Genomic DNA, 21,473 nt, shown 5'->3' with positions numbered 1-21,473 from the left:
TCTTGTGTCAATATGGCCGCATATGATTTCTCGGAAGCGAAAGTATATAGAATGAAATGATTGGAAAAATTCAGGGGTGCTAAAGATGGGGTGTTTATAATTGCTTGTTTTATTAAGCTAAAAGCTTCATGTTCTAAATGTCCCCATTTACATAGAGAATTTTTCTTTATCATAGATTGAAGAGGTAAAACAATTCTCGAGAAGTAAGGGACAAATCTTTTAACAAAATTTATTTGACCCTGGAAAGATTGCATTGATTTTTTGTTATGGGGTAAAGGTATTTTAGAAATTTCTCTAATCCTGTCAGGGTTGATATGAGTTCCTGCTTTGGACACAGTGAATCCAAGGAGCTTTCCTTCACTTAATGCGAAAAAAGACTTCTTGGGGTTCATAGAAATTCCATACCTTTGGCAACGTTCAAAGATTTGTTTTAAATCTCTTAGATGATTACTGCATTTTTTGGAGTATACTGTTATATCATCCAAGTAGATCACTACTGATTTGTTTACTAAACCCTTGAAGGCTATATCCATAGCTCTCTGGAAAGTGGCACCGACATTGATCAGTCCAAATGGCATCTTCTGATAAGCATAAGTGCCCCACTTTGTCCTGAATGTAGTTTTCAACTGGTCATCTGGGTGTACTAAGATTTGATTATAACCTGAGAATCCATCCAAGAAAGACATTAATTCTGAGCCTACTACTGATTGCAAAATCTGTTCCATAGGGGGTAATGGGAAATTTTCCTTTTGGCAAGATTTATTGAGGTTGTAGAAATCTATACATATCCGAATATCTCCGTTCTTTTTCCTGACTGGGACAAGATTGGAAACCCATCGTGAGTGTCTGACAGGAAAAATAATTTTGGCTTTCAACAATTTATTCAACTCAGATTTAATTTGACTTTCTAAATTAGGATGGATCTTCCTCAATTTCTGTTGAATAGGTCTTTTGTCAAATATCATGGGAATAGTATGTTGAATAATAGAGGTGTCGTATGTCTTGAGATCTTCATAGTTCCATGCAAAGACATTCTTGTATCTTTTCAACAAACCTATAAAAGCTGCTTTTTCATCTGATGAAAGACCGAGACCTAAGTTAATATTTTGAGGTTTTAAATCAGTCCCAAGATTGATCAATTCAAACCTCAGAGTTGAACTCTGAAGTTTTGAATTGGTGGATCGTTTAAATCTGTCTTTAAGGTCATATAAATCTTCCAACTTAACTACAGATTTTGGTATAGCATTAATGACTGTTTCTTGTTTAAGTTGGTTATCATGTTGGTCCTCATCAACTATTTGGTCATCGTAAGAACCTTTTGAGGTCAAGAAGCTTATGATATCTGGATCGTTATTAAAGACTCTCCAGTTGGTGATATTGTCAGGAATAGAAGGCCTAAAAATTAATTCAATGGAAAATCGATCTGGGCTGTAATATTTTGGTGGGATAAGCTTGGAAGCGACATTGGCTAGAAGATCGGCACTAGCATTCTAGAGTCTTGGAATAGGGGAAATATTAAACGCTGTAAAGTGGAGAGTCAGGTCTTGGACTAATGACTAATAATGTTTCAAATGTCCTGACAAACAATGTATAGTATTTCTCACCTGTTTTATGACAATCTCTGAATCTCCAAATACTTGGAGGTATTTAACGTTAAGGCCAATTGCCTTATACAAACCTTGAACTAGTGCCTCATATTCAGCGGTGTTGTTTGTGCAATCGAATTCAAGTCTGCATGCTAGCATAGTTTTTCCCCCCTCTGGGCTGACTAAGATGCAACCTGCTCCTGCTCCATCATTGGATTTAGATCCATCAAAAAATAATTTCCAAAATAAAGATCTAACTACAGGTTTATCTACAAAATTTACACATTTAGAAGTGTCTGTTTGAGAAAAATTTTCAACTTGAGAGACAACAGAGTTTTCTAAGAAAGGTGAAGTATGAGCATTGAAATTTCCTAGCAATGATTCTACAGAATAATTTCTGATGATAGTGTTGCTATACACGATTGGTTCGTTTTGTCCTTCTAATTTTGTCATTATGAACTTTTGATGCTTCTTGCGGTCAACCCTTATTTGATTTGGTTTGCCGTTATAGGGAAGCCACAGGTGAGACCAGTCAGTTGCGAAATAACCATGAAGTTTTTTTGACCAGTCCCTACTAAGGATTAAGCCATAAAACTTAGGAATTTCAGCTACAAGTATGTCAATGACTTGGAAAACTTTAGGGTTTGATGAAACTCTGATGGTTACTTGGTTAAGTTCCCCAACAACTCTGCCTTGAGAGCGATCGAACTGAACTATTCGTACAACAGATTTTTGAGGCTAAACATTCAACTTTTCACAAACCGTTCTGGGTAAGATGTTAGATGAAGCTCCAGAATCAACCAAACAGTTGTGTAAGTTTTTGTTAAAGACTTCAAAAGTAAGGAGAAATGGCGGGGTGTGGAATTTTGATCTTCCCCCAATTAAAGCTATATCATTTGGATCAATTTTATTCAAAGAAGCACTAGGGGGTCTTCCCATTTCTTGGGCAGCTTGTGAGATCACGACAACAGGAAGTGGCACAGTAGGTACTGCTTTGAGTTCTTTGAGAAGTAACTTCTGCTGATGTTTCAATTTACTAAGCTCATGAAATGTGATGTTTGCCCTAGTCTTCTTCATATCATCAATAATATTATATTCCATTTCATCAGAAACTATCAAAGTTTTAGATGAAGGAGAAGGATCCAACTGGGTAGGTGTAGTTTGAGTGGATTTTGGTACAGATTTCTTACCTATTGCTTTATCCCTAGGGGGTGGCATTGAAGCCTTCTGTTTTGGATTTGTTTGTGACAATTCAACAGGATTTTTACTTCGGGTAGTGACAGGTAATGCTTCTTGAGTTTCTTCATTGGGAAGTATAAAATCCCACATCCCTTGTAACTCTGCTACTTCCTCATCGTCTGTTTGTTCTTCGTTTGTTGAAACTTCGTCCTCCTCTCCATCTGAGTCAACATTTGATATGGCATTTGGGGGTTTAGGATCAGTAGAGGAATTCCTTTTAAATGGTCTAAAAGGTTTCTTAGAGGAAGTCTCTGCTACTTGTTTTTTAATATCAACCATTTTGTTAGAGATGGTCTAGAGGACTTTCCGTAACCCTTCAAGATCAAAAGGATTTTTTGGTGGTTTCTTCTTAGAGTCATCTCTGAAGGTTACTTTCTTAGATCTCTGTTCTTCTAATGCGTTTTTCTTTTCCACAGTTAGAATGCATTTTTCCACAGCGACTGCATCGTTCATATTTTTTGCCAAAGTTGGTTTGGCAGCTCTATCAACAAAGATAGTTGTGTTTGATGGTAGAGCAAAGATGTACCACTCGTTTTGGACCTCATCGCTAGGCTTAGATGCCGTTGGTATCTTATTCAATAATTTATTGAAGCGAGAGTTGAAATCTTTAATGGGTTCCTTCGGTTCAACTTTCAAATTGGAGAGATCATTGATTAGGGTAGTTGTGGATATATCATCTCCAAATTTAGTTAAAAATTGCTCTTGAAAAGCATCCCAACTATTAATAGAACTTGATGGTAATGAAAAGTACCATGATCCCGCTGCTCCCTGTAAAGTATATGGGAATAATCTTACAACTGCGTCTTCTTCCTCTACTTCATTCAAGTTAATGGACAACATAAAATTATTTATATGTTCCTTAGCTAATAGGCCATTATCATTATTGAATTTGGGCAACCATTTCTCTCAGTGTGCTGGTAATTGATGTAAAGGTCCAACCATCCTAACAGCCCCTGGATTTGTCCATGGCCTTGGAGGATTCTGTGCCATTGCTGGTATGTGGGTAGGGGAAGGTGTAGCAGTAGTGTTCGAAGGTGATTGGGTAGAAGAAGATGTAGCTTTTGTACCTGTGTGAATCACGATCTGGAGTGGTGAGGTGGATGATTGATCTTGTGATGGTATAGATGGAATGAATGAAGACGATGATAGAACCTTGCTGTGAGATTCGGATGGTGTTTTCTTAGCTCTCTTTCGGCTTGGCAGAGGAAATTCGAACAAAGGAATTCTGAACTTTTCGCTCTGTGCTCTAGTCAACCGTTGAGATGGAGTGAACTGAGAGGTAACACTATCCTGGGATAACTCAGATTCTTCTTGAGATAGCGAAATCCCCTGTAATTTGTGAATCAAAGATTGAACTTCAGGGGTTTCAGTAAAAGAAGAATGATCTGGCTGGTTTGGGATTTCAACAACAGGTTGTATAATATTCTGTGCAACTTCTCGCTTAGGATCAGGGGATTTAGAAGACTTTCGAGAAGTTGGAGGTGAGGGCAAGGGAGTTTTACTCTTAGAATGGCCTGTTAATTTAGACTTACTTGCCATTCATAGTCATGCCCTCCTTCTAGCGCTAAGATGTTGATGCCTCGGAAATCGTTGCTTCAACATGGGGGGAAACCACCCGGTCCGGACCTTGGTTGGCAGCTCCTTTTCCGTTTGGAGAAGTGGATCCGACTGGGGATAATGGGACTAGTTTCCCAATCTATTAAATGCTTGTGCTAATGGGGTGATATGTGAGGTTTTAAAGTAATGTTTAAGTGAAAAGTAATCTAATCTTAACTAACAATCACATGCATTTTATACTAATATAAGCACTATCTAATTATAAATATATGTGGGATTTAAATTGATGTATGCGATCTACAATAATATCTGAAAGCAATTGGTAATAAAGATCATTCAATTGTGATGAGAAGTGAATCCGTTTTAACAATAATCGTTTCGTATAAAAAGTTAGCCGAAACGATTGTGAAAGATATATCACATAAGGAATTATTCATATATTCAGCATAAAATATAGATTATCATCATACAGAAGTGCAATAATGGTAATCAAGATTCAGACTTTCATACATAAACAATTCGAGAAGAAATCATTGCTTAATACATAAGTAAAAAGGATTACGAGATAAAAGTACCATTTATAATACGTCCTACTCATGTGTTTCAACAATATTGATCTATCTTTAGTCCATTCAACACCATCTAAGAGTACAAAAGTGCAATTTCAGTAGAAGATGCTAAATCAGATAGAAAATAAATCTTGTTCCATTAATTTCACCAGAACTTCCTCAAAGGGACAAAAGTGCATGTTTCGAAGACTGTTTCTGATAAAATTTTGGACCCCTCTCTAAATGCATGAGAGGGGTTTAAATACTAAACTATAAAACTAAAAATAGATTATTACAAAAATAGTTGAGGAGGTTTAAACAACCTACCTCAATTTGTGCAAAAATAAAATCAAAATGGAAATAAACAAGGTGACTAACTATCCTGCATTTGATCCTTCAGATTGCAAATATCCATCATGGGCTTGAGCTGTGTTGGTTGGCCGACTTTAGCTTTCAATTGTCCAGCGAATACGGCATCGGTCAGTGCTGGCGCCATTTTCTCCGTAGAAGTGGTTAGGCATCGTAGGGTCATCCATTGGCTGTGAGGCTTTACCAAATGTTGCCAATATGCCTCCCAGTTTAACCTGGTCGTTTGCCTTATCACTTTTGCTTTTTCTGCCGTTGCCTGTTTCCATTGTTGTTCAAGCTGTTTCGAATTAGGAAGGAAACCCAGAATGGACTTTGCCACAAGGTTGGCACTATGTAAATTCTCATTGATGTTTTCTATGACACTGTTTGCTGCTGTCGCCGCGTCTGTTGTTGCCTTTTCTGCTTCTTTAAGCCGAGAATCCCAGCTCGCAAATAGGATTTCCTTATGCGATTCTTCTAGCTTGGGTAGGTCGACCTTTCTCCCATCTTCTGTATTTTGCCAGGGGATAAAATCAGAGATCTTTTTAAAGATCTCACCTTATTCAAGTCTCATTTCCACAACTGGACTTGTCAATTTATGGCTTGTTTCGCAATAAGATTTCCAATGTGAAATCTTTTGGTAGAATAATTCTTTCTGGTGCATTAGCTGGGAGTTAAGACCAAGTGCTTTGGTAACAAATTGATCAATTTTTGGATCGTCTTTGTGTAGATCAGTTATTGCCTGCATTTGTGCTTCCTTCTCGGCTAAGCTGGTTCGATGTTCTATTTGCATCTGTTCAAATACCTGTTGAAGCTTGGCCAACTGTATCTCTGCCTGCTGGTCGGATTTTACTTGCTGTAATTGTTGCTCAAGCGACATTATTTTATCTTCCTTTTCTCTAAGCAACATTTGTATTTTTGTTGCTTTGTCCATGGTCGCTGTAGCGTAAGCACCTGCAAACTGCGAGAGTCTAGTAAGGTTGGCGGATGGGTCAACGGGTGAGTCTTTCCATAGAACATCCATTGGTTCATTTTCAGGGGTAGTAGTAGCTGTAGAGTCCAATTTCCTTTTCTTTCTTTGTCTTTTCACCACGGCCTTATGCTGTGGGCTATAGAACACATCTAGAGGGGGAATTTCTTCAATTCTCAAAATTATTTCGGAAGTGGGGGTAGCAGGGATGTGCTCTATCTCTTGTGTATTTGTAGTCTCTTCCACTGTAATTTCCAAAGTTGTTTTCTGTTGTGGAGTTTGCAACTCTGTCGCCTGTTCCTCTGTGTTGAGACTTTTATTAAAATTATCCCACTCTTCCTCTAAATCGATTACCAGGGGTTTTATTGGCTGTGCGGAGGTAGTAGGGATTTCAGCCTGCTTGCTAGCTGAAGTTTCTTCAGCTATCTTCTGTGTAGATTGGGATGTATCCTTTACTGACTCCATGCTTCTGCTTTTCCATTTTGCGATGATTGTTGTGATTACCTAGTAGATTTCTCTTGAGATTCTGCTCCAAAATCGGTCTTGGAATTTTCTTTGGAGTCACCTTCTATAGTCACACTGGGAGTAGGCTCCCTTATTGGTTCAATCAATAATTGGTCCAATGGAACCTTTTCTAACCTCCTTTCTCCGTAATTGTAAAAATTTTCCAGATCTTCACGGTCAAAAAGTAGTTGTGCCATATGCTTCACTTCTGTGCAGGTTTTTTTTTTTTTTTTTTTTTTAATTTTCTGCAAAAAGATATCATCAAGGCATCCGCCTCATTGCTGAATACTTTTATTTTCACCAGAGTGGTGAAATTTTCGACAGTGTCGAACGGGACATATTTCCTTGTAGGGAATTAGGTAATCGCAAAGATAACATGTTCTTTGCTTCTTTGAATGCATGCCCTAGGTCGTGTAATGCAAATGCTCCACACTGTACAGGGAATGTAGGCCATATGGCCTTCTTTGAATCCTTCAATGTCTTGCTCATTCCTCCCTCACTAGCTGTTTGATAGGCTATCTCTCTAGCCATCAATTTATCTGGAACATAGTATGGGAGGACATGGGGGGAGGTGATGCTGCCAAAAACTCTGATATATATAATGATTCCTCCTCGAACCATCTGGCCACCGAGAGGATGTCAACTTTAGCTTCTTGGGAAAACCTAGGGCGTATCGATTATAAAGCTGCTTATGAATAGGGAGCATAACTCCATGACAAATCTTGAAAAAATGTGGTTGAAAATTGGATTCCCACATGTCCTTGTGGTATATGTGAATGGGAAGTGGATTTTGAACAGTCCATTTCCATCCCATGATAGGGAATTTCAAATTAAAACAAATTGCGTCCATGACATAGGCGCTCATTTCCTTCTATACTCGATAATTGTTTTTGCTAAATTGTCAGACAAAATTTGTGCCCAATTCATTACAGTTGGGTTAACAACTTCATCTATTAATGACAATCATTCTGGGGAGAACTTAGTACTATCGGGTCTGCCAAATAGTCTACATAACATAGCCGCTGCAAAACTATGAGGGGGACAAACAGACGAAGTAGTGTATATACTGTTTTTGTCTTTCTTGATTTTTTCCTCATTATTCGACTAGGTCCGGGTGCAGTCTGCTGGGTCATCATTCTCTTTAGCCAACTTCTCCATTAACTGCCTGTTGTAGATGACTTGTGGTTCTGGTAGGTGGTACATAAGTCGTAGTTTGTCTGGGGTAAAGGATTCCATAACCCCTTGGCTTGTTGTCCTGAATTCTCTGTCTGATATGTCAGCTTCATCAATAACCCATTTAGCCATGTCGGTATAAAGGATTATCTTCGGCCGTGCGGCTATGCGGTTCAAAAATGAGCAAGCCGTCTCTAGCATGGAAGCGTCTAAGGAATCACGTCCGTCAACTGTAATTTTTGTTTCCATAATGCTCGAGTGCTCCTCCTCTAATATGTTACACATAGCCTCCCATGTAGAGGTTCCTCCCTCTCTGTTGCATGTAGTATCCGTAAACAGAGGAGTCATTTCTGACTTCTCAGAAGCGACTACCTTGCCTTTCTTCACCATTGTTCTCAACGCTTTGCTCTGTGGACTTTCCCTGAAAGTGAAGAACAACAACTATTGGATACACAAAGATGAATGTAAAACGGAATAACGCAGATAGCTTGTAAAGGTGATAAAAGGGGTTTTATTTGAACGCACGTAAGAAGATATCATATCACACTAAATGGATTTTCACACATAAATGCAGTTATCTCTTACTAAATGCCCACTAATGGTTCGTTATCCCTTAGCTTTAATGCTCATAAATGTTTGCATCGTAAAACAGGAAGAAAGCTTCTAGGGTGACGAGCCTTTGAACTGCGATGATAGCGATTGTGCGATTTGTGAAGCAATATCGCAGATCGCAATATCGCAATATGCCTTTTCGCCTTTCTTACCTCCCGCTATGTTCTTGCGAGATGCAAGATGCGAGCCGCTCGTTAGTTGTTCCAAAACATAGCTAATTTCCAGGTCTATCCTATGTAAAAGACCCTTTTTACTGAGTGGCAGACCTAAAACATTTGCTTATGATATTTAAGGAGTGGGTCCAGGTCTTAATCACATTTCGCAATATTGGCTGGTGGTAAGTACATGGTGTTCGTTTAAATGCCCAAAATGCGATGCGATAAGAGTTACAATGCCATCGCAGTTTCGCATCTCGCATGTTTCGCAATGACCTTTTTAAAGCGGGCCCTTTATGAATGGTGATATGTGATGTGAGACTTAAGCCTAAAAAGCTTAAGGACTTAATTTATGTCGGATCTTATGATAGTTTCGAGCATAGAGTCCTTACTTAATCAATTTTCTTGATTTTGGAGGGTTTAGAAAGGTCTTTTGGTGGGTTTAAATCATGCTATATGTGTGAAGGTTAGTTTCTAGTGGTTTTTCTAAAAAGATGTTTTGATTGTTATCTTTGCTTTATTCCAAAACATAAAATAAATGCCTAAATGGTAAGTTTTGTTTTTTGGATAGATATTTTGAAGGGTCCCCATTTATTGACGTAATATTAACTACTATCATTGATAAATGGGGGGTTGTTGAATACCACAACAGGGTACCATAAAACAAAATCAAGGAGTATTCTCTTGATAGTTGCATATGAGATTCCGTAGGGGCTGATTGGAATCTTGCAACCATTCCTACTGCTTGCATGATGTCTGATCGTGAAGTTGTCAGATATAAAAGACCTCCAATCATTGATCTGTAAAGAGTAGCATCCACCATAGGAGATTCGTCATCCTTACATAGCTTGCAACCTGTGATCATAGGTGTGGTTACAATAGCACATTCTTTCTTCTGACATCGCTTGAGCATAACCTTGAGATATTTTGCTTGTGATATGAACATACCTGCTCGATTTGAGTTACTTGAAGTCCAAGAAAGTAAGATAACTCACCAATCATCGACATTTCAAATTATTTTGACATGTTTTTGCAAATTCCCCTTCATTGATATTTTTGATGCTTTTAAAGAAACTTCTTTATGTGTTGAGTTTTTTGTTTACATTTCATATGCAATAAGAATTCCATGAAGCTCATATATTTTCAAGTCGTCCAGTCTTTCAATTCTTCTATGTCACTGACTTTGGCATCAAAAAGGTTTGGACAATTGCCTTCTCCTTGATGTCTTTCTGAGTCCTTTGAGAGGATTGGCAACTTCATATACGTAGAGAAGATAAGCGAACTTTCTTCTTCTTCATTCATTTCGAGACTTTCAAACTGCCTTCTAAAAGTTTGAAGCTTTTCCTTTTTGACTTTATCGTCTCCTTCATAGATGCTAATGAGCTTGTCCCACATCTCTTTAGCTATTTTAATTTGCATCACTTTAGTGAATTCTGAATCTGACAGACCACTTGTTATAGAATTCAAAGCCTCTGCATTTGCCACATATGCTTTCTTCTCATAAGGATCTGTTGGAAGAGGAGATGGGATCTTGTATCCATCTGTCACTGATTGCCAAATTTTGACTCCAAGAGACATTAAATATAATTTGATTCCAACTTTCCGAAAGGTAAAATTTGTTCTGTCAAATTAGGGGACCCTAGGATCCTTACTGGCCATTGTGATTCAAAAATCCTTCTTCCAACTGCTGGGATGTTCTTTGAAGAAGCTGGCTCTGTTACCAATTGTTGGCAATACTTCGGGGTTTGGTGGGGGTAAATCAATATTTCTTTCAATTGTTATTCTGTGCTAGTTAAGATTTTTATCACAAAATAAACCAGAACACAAGATATAGAACAAAAATAATTTTGTTGATCCAAATGGTGAGGACTCCAATCCTCTTGTACAACAAATCCGGCTCCAATGTGTATAACAATATCTTTGACATTTTCAAGGCTCCAACCTTGAAAAGATCCAAGCTCATTCTTGGTCAAAATGAGGACTCCATTCCTCTCAACAATTTCCAAGCTCCAACCTTGTCAAAAAATCAAGACTCCAATCCTTTCAACTCCAAGCTCCAACTTGGTCAAATTGAATTTTTACACATAATACTTACTTCAAAAAGGGTTCCAAAATGTCTTCAACAAATACTTCAAGATTGCCTGCTCCAAAGGATGTCTTCAATAGGCTTCAACAATGCTACTCCAAATATGCTTTCAAAGTATGTCTCAACTCCACTTTAAAGAGCCCTCAAGATACTAGCTCAATAGTGCCCTCAATAGTTTGCTATAAGTCTTCTCCAAGAAATGCTTCCAAGGTTGCTTCAATAGGTTTGTTCCAAGGCTCATCAATATCTACTCAATAGATTGATCAAAACTCTAAAAGTCTGCCCTAATGGATACATAAGTGTTGCTTCAAGATTAGGCTTAAGTCTGCAACTTAGGGCTGAAATTATATGCCTTAATAACAACCTGAAGCTTGCCCGTAAGCAGTGTTTTAAAAACCAGCGGGTTTGAACCGTAACCGGTCAAACTGGCTAGTTAGCTAGCCCACTGGGTCAAATCGACAGAAAAACTGGTTTGACCCTTCATTTCGCCCAAAAAAGGGAAAAACTGGTGGTTTAGGACGAAACGGACTGGTTCTGTCCTAAATCGACCGGTTAGCTGCTAAGGCCACGAAGGACCCATGCAACGCTTTTCCAAGTTTGTAGGGTGTTTTGGAGGAAAAATAAGCGTTCTTTACCTCCAAAAACACCCTCTCCAAGCCTTTAAAAGGAGCTCAATCCGTCGTTTGCCTCACACATCTCATTTGGAGTTTTTGTGAGTTTGATTGAGAGCTTGGAGAGTGTTGAGTTTTTGCTGGAGTAGTGGAACAACAAAGAGTTTAAGCTAAGTAGTAGTCATCATGCCTCCAAAAGCAAAGGATACTGCATGGGCTCATTGTGATATGATTGATGGCAAAATGATTTGCAAATATTGCCAAAAATCTATTGCAGGGGGTATTAATAGGTTCAAGCAACACTTGGCTGGGATAGGAGGCCATGTAAAGCCATGTGAAGCACCAAATGACTCAATAGGGCATATTATGGCAGAATACCTTCAGAAGTTTGAGACTCAAGTCACTGAACCAATAGAGAAGTTTGTGACTCAAGCAGTTGCAAAGTTTGGGAGTCGAGACTCAACCAAATGAGTTTGATGGTTGTGACTCAAGCAGTTGCAAAGTTTGGGAGTCGAGACTCAACCAAATGAGTTTGATGATGATGACTCATGAGAAGTTTCAAGTGATAATTTTGATCACTATTATCATATATGTAGACTTGTAGTAGACCAATGGCCCCATGGTTTGTAGGCTTTGGTTTTGCACTCTAGAGGCCATTTAGAGCCTCATTGCTTATGTATTTTGTCCATTATATGTATTACAATTGGTGCCATTTTGATATATTCACCTTTACATGGTATGTAAATGAGCAATCTTGCATATTTTGCCTATATTGGCTTGGAATCATGGTTTTAAATCTTAAAAATATTTTTTTCATTAAAAATTAACTATTTAATGTATTTTTTTAAACCATTTCTTTTAGACCTGAACAGTCCTGGTTCGATTGGTTCCGGTTCGAAACCCGGTTCATTAGGTGGACCGGTTCGGTCACCGATTCAGGTTTTTAAAACATTGCCCGTAAGAGGGCCGAAGTCTGTATCAAATAAGCCCTAATTACAGGTCCAAAATAAACTCAAATTGTAGAGCTCTGCATCCTCCATAGACCCCAAATGTGGTCTGACTATAGGGTTGAAAATTTCTAGTTGCAGGTCGAAAAAGGGGTTACAGAGCCAAAAACAGTGGGAGAGTTGCAAGTTTGAGGGCCTACTTAAGAAGGGAGGCTGACGCTGCTCAAGAGACCGAATCTTTTGTATTGAATTCAACAAGAAAAATCTTAAACAAAAGACTACCAGGAACCAATCAAATGTAAGACCAGAAAACCATATCCACATCTTCTTTTTTCATATTTGCTCCTTAGGTTCACAAGATGTGAATCATTCTTTGTGTTCTTGCAGGTCCAAGCTCCTTTTTGCTTGCTTGCTCGAGTTGGATGGCTGAATGCGAAGTCTAGCTTCTTATTTATACTTGTTCGTTATGATGAATAGATGCGTCTCTTGAGAAGGGGCCAACTTGAGTTTATGTAGGCTCATGTAGGCAGACTTATGTAGGCTTGATAGAATATGGTGTTTAACTTCAAAGTTAAATATCTCATCAATGACTAGGAGTTAGATGGCGAGTAAATGCTCATTAGAAAGGGCTTGAAGTCCTCTACAAGTCTGTGGAAAAATTTTCTCAAGATGGTGTCTCCTTTGACATCAATAACAAGAATTCTTCCAACAACACGACTGCTCTCTATTCACATTACAATGCTTAACAATCGTGGAATTTGGTAGTTGGTATAAAGATATTGGCATCCTCGATGAAGTAAAACCCTAGCGTGCCATTGATCACTTGCACCTACTGTTTGATGGGCTAGCCTAGGAATTGTTCCTCCCCTCAGGGTTGGAAACACCTAATAGGGCCTTTGTATAACCCTCCCATATTTAAGCATGACAACTCGTTTACAAACACTATGTTAGGAAGACCTTTGGAAAATGATGCTTGTATGAAGTACTTTGGTGCCTTTTGCACTAGATATGGCCCACTTTGATACTCTTGTGGTTATTTTACTTATGATGATGATCCCAAGTACAACTTCCATCCCTTTAGGGATCAATGCAAACTTCTCCATCACTTTAGAGAGGACATCCAACCCCACTAGATGACCTTTTAGGGCAACATAGCCATGACACTGACCAATTTATGAAGAGCATTGACATTGGGATGTTTCTAGCACTAATGATGACCTTCACCACTCCATTTAGAGCCAGGAATACTGCAAATTGCAACTAAGATGTTTCCCACCAGAAGATGTGCCCTAGAGACCAAAGAATGCCCCCAACTTGCATTGTACCTTCTTGATGGATGTTGCCCAGTCTCTAGACCAGTTTGAAGATGATGATGACTTGAGATCCCTTTGGAAGGGATGGTACAAACTTTTGGATGATGATGTCATGCCCTAGCCTTGTGACATCACCCTCATGAGGCTTGGAGTAATGACATGGGCTGGATTGATGATGACACATTGATGAGGACTGTTTTGCTTGATTGCACACTTGTTGATGAGGAGATGACCTTTGAGTGAGGAGCACTCTTGTGACCCATCCATGACACTTTTTATGGAGATCTTCACCTTTGCATGATGATGTCACTCTTGGAGGACCTTATACTCAAACATGGGCTAAAAGGAGGCTTTTTGTTATGTTTTAGGATTGAGATAGCTATCTTTTAGGTCGACTTGTGATCTACTTAACTTTTAATTGCTTAAGTTATTCTTATTTTTAGGGCTTTTAGTCAATTATTCACCTAAATCGGGTTGGATTCCCTCCTAAGAACATAGGAAAGTCAATTTGGAGGATTCTTGTCACACTCATTTTCTCATCTAGAGAGTGCGAGCACTAGTCTTCTTTTCTCTTGGACATAATGGAGCACTATGGTAGTGAATCGTCTTAGGGAGGATATTATTGTTGGAGGAACTTTCTCCTGGATTGTTGAAGTGTTTCCATGGTGAATTGTGCTATTTTATTGAGTATATTCTTCCATTTCACAATTGTTGTAGAGTTGGGATTTATACAAAGTTTTCATTTTGATATATTGAATCTTTATGGTTATATCATCTCCCTCGCAAAATTTGTCACGAGGCATCTATCAAGGAAACTTAGTATAACATTCCTTGCCCTTAAAGCTCCATTTGATTGAGATGCTAGGGTTTAGATTGAGAGGTCTTCTCTCTCTTAACTTGTTGCATTCAAGGTCTTCTACCATTGACCTCACCCTTTTTGATCCCATATACCCAAGATTGATAAAGGCACTAGTCTTTGTGTGCCAGGCTTTCAAAAATAAAATCTTTTTCATCTTATTTTTATTTTTTATTTTAATGTCAACTAGTGTTAAGTTATGGAAAATATGCATTTAATTGCATAAAGCATCTTAGATTTCATGCTCCTAGGGTTAGGCTTTGCATCTATTGTGTTGAAAAACATAGTATAACTAATTGACATTTTTGAACTTTTTTGTCTATATTTTCTGGTCGTTTTTCCCTGAAATCTAGTAGGGAGCTCTATAATCTGCACAATCCGAGTGACTCGGTGGTTTTTCATGGCACATAATTCATTTATGCATTCAAAAACACCTTTTAAACAACAAAAAATCACGATCTTGTGAAAACTTCTATCACCACATACTGGCCAAAAAGGGGAAATCATCGATTAGTTAGATTAGTTAGATTGCATTGTATTGAAAAATCAAAATATCATTTTATTGTGTGATTTTAAACCACCTTTTTGGGGCTGACATCTAGGGTTTAGCAATTGTTTTATGCATTTTTGATCATTGAGAAATTGCTGTAATATTTTCCTGTGTTTACTCATTTAAATAACGCTGCTTATTTATTGTTATTTATCAATTATATCCTGCTTTGCCATTGCTGTCTTAAATTTTGCGTGTTGTAATTTGTGCTTATTACAAACCCTAATGTATACCGAGAATCATAAAATTAAAGGTAGTATGTGTTTGGAATCTATTTGAGCATCTTTAGGATCATCTTGACCCTCTAGACCCTAGCCATAGGTTCTTTGAATTTGTTCCTTGATCCCACTCGGAGCCTTCCCTTATTGAATATTGTTCTTGGGTGATCTTTAGTAGAATCCTTGGAGGGTATTTAGTTTGAGAAATTCTTGGGTTAATCTTTGAGATATGTTGGCGAAGCTTCCCTTCCGGAGATAACATCCCCATCCACAGAAGAGTGGGGGAACAACTACTAAGATGATAGTGGTGGTTGATCCCAGTTTTGTCTTTAACCTAGAGTTCCTAGTGAGGCTTTGCACTAGGGTGGTAGATTTTGTGGTAATAATGTCTGTTAAGGGTAGAAGGACATAAGAGGATGACATGGAGATGAATTATTGATGATGCTCTAGTACCACAGGCTTGCCAAGTAATGGAGTTGGAGTGCTTTGATGCGCCTAAGCGATTTGGGAAACTGGAAAGGCTGGTAGTGAAGTATGTTTCTGAAAAATATTAGGCACATGATTTGACTATAGTGGATGTTGACTTGGCTCTTGATATTCTTCATGTGTGCTGGCCTCTACAAGAAGCTTGTTAGGCATGATGGAAGACGTTGGTGCATGATGCTGAGTGTGTACAAGTGCAAGAGGTGTGGACATTGTTGTATGCGAGGAAAATAATGTCTAAAAGGGGTGAAAATCTCTTGATTGTAGATTTGTACTTGTTGGAGAGTTTGTTGTAAGGTTTGGAACCATGGCCATTATGTATTCCATTGTTTTGATTTGAAACTAGTGTTGCTGCAATGCAACTTCTTGTTGTTGCCATGTTAGGGTTTCCATGTTGGGGAAGCCTCCCTTGCGGGGATAACCTCCATCCACAAAAGAGTGGGGGAACAACTACTAAGATGACAATGGTGGTTGATTGCAGTGTTGCATTTAAACCTAGAGTTCCTAGTGAGTCTTTGCACTAGGGTTCTAGATTTTGTGGTAATAATGCCCGTGAAGGGTGGGAGGACATAAGAGGAGGACATAAGAGGATGACATGGAGATGAATTCTTGATGGTTCTTTAGCACCATAGGCTTGCCAAGTAGTGGAGTTGGATTATTTTGATACATCTATGATCTAACCTATTTGGGAAACTTGAAAGACTAGTAATGAAGTATGTTTCTTGAAAATATTAGGCACATGATTGGACTATAGTGGATGTTGACTTGGCTCTTGAGATTCTTCATGTGGGCCGGCCTCTACAACAAGCTAGCTAGGCATGATGGAGGATGTTGTAGCATAATGGTGAGCCTGTACATGTGCAGTATGTGTGGACATTGTTGCAAGAGGAGGGGCAAAATAATGTCTAAAGGGGTGAAAATATCTTCATTGTGGATTTGTACTTGTTGGAGAGTCTACTGTAAGGTTTGGAATCATGGCCATTGTGTCTTCCATCGTTTTCGTTTGAAACAAGTGTTGCTTCAATTCGGCTTCTTGTTGTTGCCATGTTAGGGTTTCCATATGTAGTTTTTTTTAAACTCCCTACTTGCCAAGTGTTGAATAATTTTGGGACCTTGGGAGTTGACAGTCTTTGGAAGAATTGGTTTAAGCCATAGTACATGTCCAAATAAAATGTTTATGCTGCTTTCAAGATGGAAACAATGATGCACAAGTTATATTAGTGGAATGAGGTTGAGCAGGGAAAATTGCGGTTGTAGAACCATTTTATTGGTTTAATCAATAGAATGAACCCTTTTTGTGGTCTTGAATCAATGAATTTTATAGAAAACAAGTAGAATGGGTTAAAAATCCATTGGAATATTTCAAAAAAGACCAATAACTCTGTTGGTTTTGAATGATAACTGTGACTGTAGATAATATTATAGAAATAGAATGTGGAAAGCAAACATGAAGAGGGATATTAAGTAAAGTTTCTAAAGTCACCATTTAATCCCTCTTACAATTGTTAGGAGGACCAACTTAAGAAGGGATATCATTTCGAGCTAAATTTAAAACCCAGTTTGAGGTCATAGAATGGCTTTTCTGTGAGATCATTGCACTTCATTTCCCCACTTAATTTGAATGTTGTCAAGTAAAAATCTTAAGAAAATAATAATGTCAAAACCATGGCGCAAACATATCGGATCAAAATTGCAGTATTTGAGAACTATTTGGCATTAATATCAAAATATGAAATGGCACAACTGAAGGAAGAAGTAGCAAAACTTAGATTGGTATCTTTGAAACAACTTGGTGATAATTTAGAATTGCAAACTGAGAAATGGGCTCTTGCTAACGAAGTGAATAGCATAAACCATAAAATAGTATGGTTGGGGATAATTTAGAATGACAAATTGAGAAATGCACTCTTGCTAACGAAATGAAGCAACAAAAAAATAGTAAAATTCAACAAAGCAAGCAAGAAGCAACAAAAAAAATCAAGACCTGAAGAAAAAATTGGACAAAGTCATATCAAGCAAGGACAAGGAAATCGACTTTCTAAGAATTCTTAGACAAATTTTGCTTAATGAAGTTAAATAATTGAATGGCAAGGACATACATATTCCAATGTTTGACAAAGAAATGTTAACAGATTTAGTGGAATTAACATTACTTGCCGAAGTCAACGTACAATCTATAAAGACGGAAAATATCACATAAGAAATTGGAGTTTAAAAGCTAAGTGTCACTGATATGAAAAATTGTCTATTGTTGAAGAAGTCAAGCCATCGATCGACAAAGCAACACTTATAGATTCAGTTGAAGATCCATTTGCAACTGCTGATGAAATTGTATATCAGCCTAAAAGTATTGACAAATCAGTGTATACCGAAGAATCAAATTCCGTTTTCTGTATATCAGAAATAAGCTCAACTATATACCCTGTTGTCGCCCTAGGGCCTAATCAGGAAAACTGTCACATGCAAAAGTCAACATATTAACATTATCTGAAACAAAACTCTTTTTACATTCTTAAATATAATGATGCTAAGTTGACTTATTCCCAAAGATATACTAAGTGAAATCGAAGAATTCCCCATCAGTTTCTCATTGTACAATAGCAAGGAAGATCAACTTAGGGTGGATTAACCCCTTTTTACTGTGACAGTATCGTTCATAGCTTTGAAGATCTTACTATCTTGTTACCTCAACCTGCAGAACATAAGGGAAGAATGTTCAATTTGACCCGAAGATGTACCCTTCCCGTAACTATGCTTTGAGAGCAAACGTCTTATATGGGGTATGACTTGTAATGTAGAAAAATATACTAATGCATTACATAAAATAATTAATCACCAAAGGTTATAACGTTTCATCCCCATGACCAGTCAGTGATATTTCTAATGTCATGATAGGTCTTCATTCATGATTACAGATATATGCTTTATCCTATATGGATTTGTTTCCCTTTTCCTATTTGGTTTGGATATTTACATTGTTATTGAACATGTTTGTTGATAACACCCTCTTGCTGGAGAATAGTGGATGGCTGGAATACCATTCCTACCATTCATATTTCTGCTGATAGTTGCGTGATGAAGGCTGCTCATACTTTTGTCAAATCTCTGCAATACATCTCTGATGGATGGCATGTGTGTAAAACATGTTTTCAAGCTGTTCGTTTTTTTGCCACAGTTTTTAGAAGCTTTGATATGTAATATTTTTGATATAGTTACGTTGCTGCATAAAATGATATATATTTACATTGTGATGCTCAGGTTCAACCCCCATAAGCTTGATTTCCTGTGTCCTTCAAACACCCTTGATATTCTAATATCTTTGAGAGGCATGATTTTTGTTATGATTCAACTTGGACAAATTAGGAGCATTGGCTAGTGGAGTGCTTGATGAACAAATCAAAAGTTTAAAAGATGAAAAGAAGGATACTAAGGATAAAGTCATTAGTTCAGAAAACAAAGAACTTTCACGTTTAAAGATTCATAATCAAAACCTTCTTACACAAATAAAGAAGCCTAAAAGTGACAAAAATCTCTAAAGGACAAGTTAGAACAACTTACTTAAGAAGTGTTGAGGTCTTCAGTCGTAACAGTCCAAGTTGAAGATAACGGAACGAATACCGATCCAATCAATATCACAACTCAAGAAAATGATGAACCAATTGAAGCAAAGATGTACTTAGAAGTTGCAGTTCAAGCAACGGTAATTTGAAGTGAAGATCCAGGGTTTAACCAAACGACTTCCATACCTAACGGAAATCAGATACTTAAAGTTAATCAAGAATTCGACACAACAACGTTAAGGGGAAATCAGATCACAAGAGCTCCTTATCTACATCCGAATCACAAGAATAGACACTTCAATCAATCTACGAATCTATATCACTCGGAACATAAACAACAAACTTATGTTCCAAAGAATATTGCTGTTTGCACACTCCAATCCGATGATTACAATTCATTACAAATTTCCAGTAATTGAAAGATTCCACAGAAGATTAATTTATGATGGTCAGATCCTTTCTTAGTGTGACAATTCTGTTTATCTCTGAGAGGATCATATAATCTTGTATCAACGAAGATGACAGTTCCGAGACAAGAAGACATTCAAAACAGAAAAATAGATCAAGCCTTTTCATCAGTAAGCTTTGAGGACAAAGCTTTTTGAGGAGGAAAGACAATATTATGAATAAAATATACATATAAATAATGTAAATATAAATATTAAGAACACATGATAAATATGATTAATTAGTTAATGAAGAGGTCTGTCCCTAAGGACACGACTGTTCATAAAGGGACACCTGCCTAGGGTAGATAAGCAGACCCTCACTTTCATATGTAACATCATTCTCATTCATACATTTTAATATATATTATATATTTTTGTATATTCAATGGAACCTTGTTTGTTACAGACTTTAAGGTTTAATATTTAAACCACCATGCCCATGTTCAAATCCCACTCAATTTCTTTGCTCTTTGCCCCATTTAACTCCTCTACATGCTGTAAGCACTTGCAAAGATATCAAGTACCTGATGATTTCATGAGGTACCAATTTGGGGGTGCTGGCTAGTGGAATGCTATATAGAATTTTAGAAGGTTAGGCCTAGGTTTACATTCCACTAATTCCTTTTTTTCTTTTGATTGCACATTAAGTTGGAAAAATATCTTTCACCTTTTTTCCCCAATAATATGATGGATTTTTTGTTATTAAAATATTTTCTTCCTTTCTAATGTTAATATGCCCCACTTCAAATCTCATGTATAATAATAATAATAATCATCGTGATCTAATTTTAAGGTCACAGCCAAGCCAGTCATCTAATTTTAAGGCCACAGCCAAGCCAGTCATCTAATTTTAAGGCCACAGCCAAGCCATTCATCTAATTTTAAGGTCACAGCTAACCAGACACCAAATTGGTGTATGAGGCCCCTTGTTTTTGGGACAAGGGACCCCCCTTCCACTCAGCTCTTTGACTGCTAAAGGGACGGAGGTGTACATACTCTACCCCCTTCTGGATTTGAACATGTGTTCTGTTCTTAATCATTAAGCCCACTCAAGCTGTACAATGTTGCTGTATAACACATTGGCAAAATGGGACAATGTTGCTATTTTTATATACAGAGGCCATTTGGGATGAAACTTAAAACATGGGAAGCCAATGGACTGAGCTTCACTGCCAGGGGGTTAATCCTGTTATCTGGAACCTGCAAAGGTGGTAGCTTTTGAATCATGTATATGTGGTATGAGTTTAATCCCTTGTGCTCTAATTACTAGAGCATATTGGAGCACCAACCCCTTGCTCTTCTTGACTATGTTGCTACATCATTCTGCTAAATATCAATCATTGCACCCAACGAATGTTACAGGGTACCAACTGGGCTAAGATCCCCCCCACCAGGAGGCAAGATTATCAAGAGTGGTGTTACCAACCAAAGAGTGGTTCCCTGATGCTAAATGTTACTAGTTCAATGAATCCAAGGCTATGAGTTTCGAATGGCAATGAAACAGAAGTATCAAGAATAATGTGTGCACATGACTGACATGACTAAATGAAGGTAAGAAATAATCACCACATGATTCACAGAGCACATAAATTATTGTGAAGTGCGTAATTCAACTCATAGTCTATAGAATGTGTAAATGCGATCAACAGAAAGTGGTGAAACATGATCTACAATAAACATGACTCCCCTTTTGACATTAATTTTAATC

The 21,473-nt window shown here is 37.7% G+C and overlaps 1 protein-coding gene across 1 annotated transcript in view; it reads left to right on the top strand.

Moving 5' to 3' along the window:
* LOC149168013 (zinc finger CCCH domain-containing protein 19-like) overlaps nucleotides 1-21,473 on the top strand; it is a 121,901-nt gene that overhangs the window by 47,539 nt on the left and 52,889 nt on the right. The window lies entirely within an intron of this gene.

The sequence above is a fragment of the Pinus tabuliformis genome, chromosome 5_1 (assembly GCF_031772625.1).
Source record: "Pinus tabuliformis cultivar Carrire ecotype Pingquan chromosome 5_1, CPIR1, whole genome shotgun sequence".
NCBI lineage: Eukaryota > Viridiplantae > Streptophyta > Pinopsida > Pinales > Pinaceae > Pinus > Pinus tabuliformis.
The sequence above is the reverse complement of the archived record's forward strand: the minus strand, read 5'-3'. Positions and strand labels throughout refer to the sequence as shown.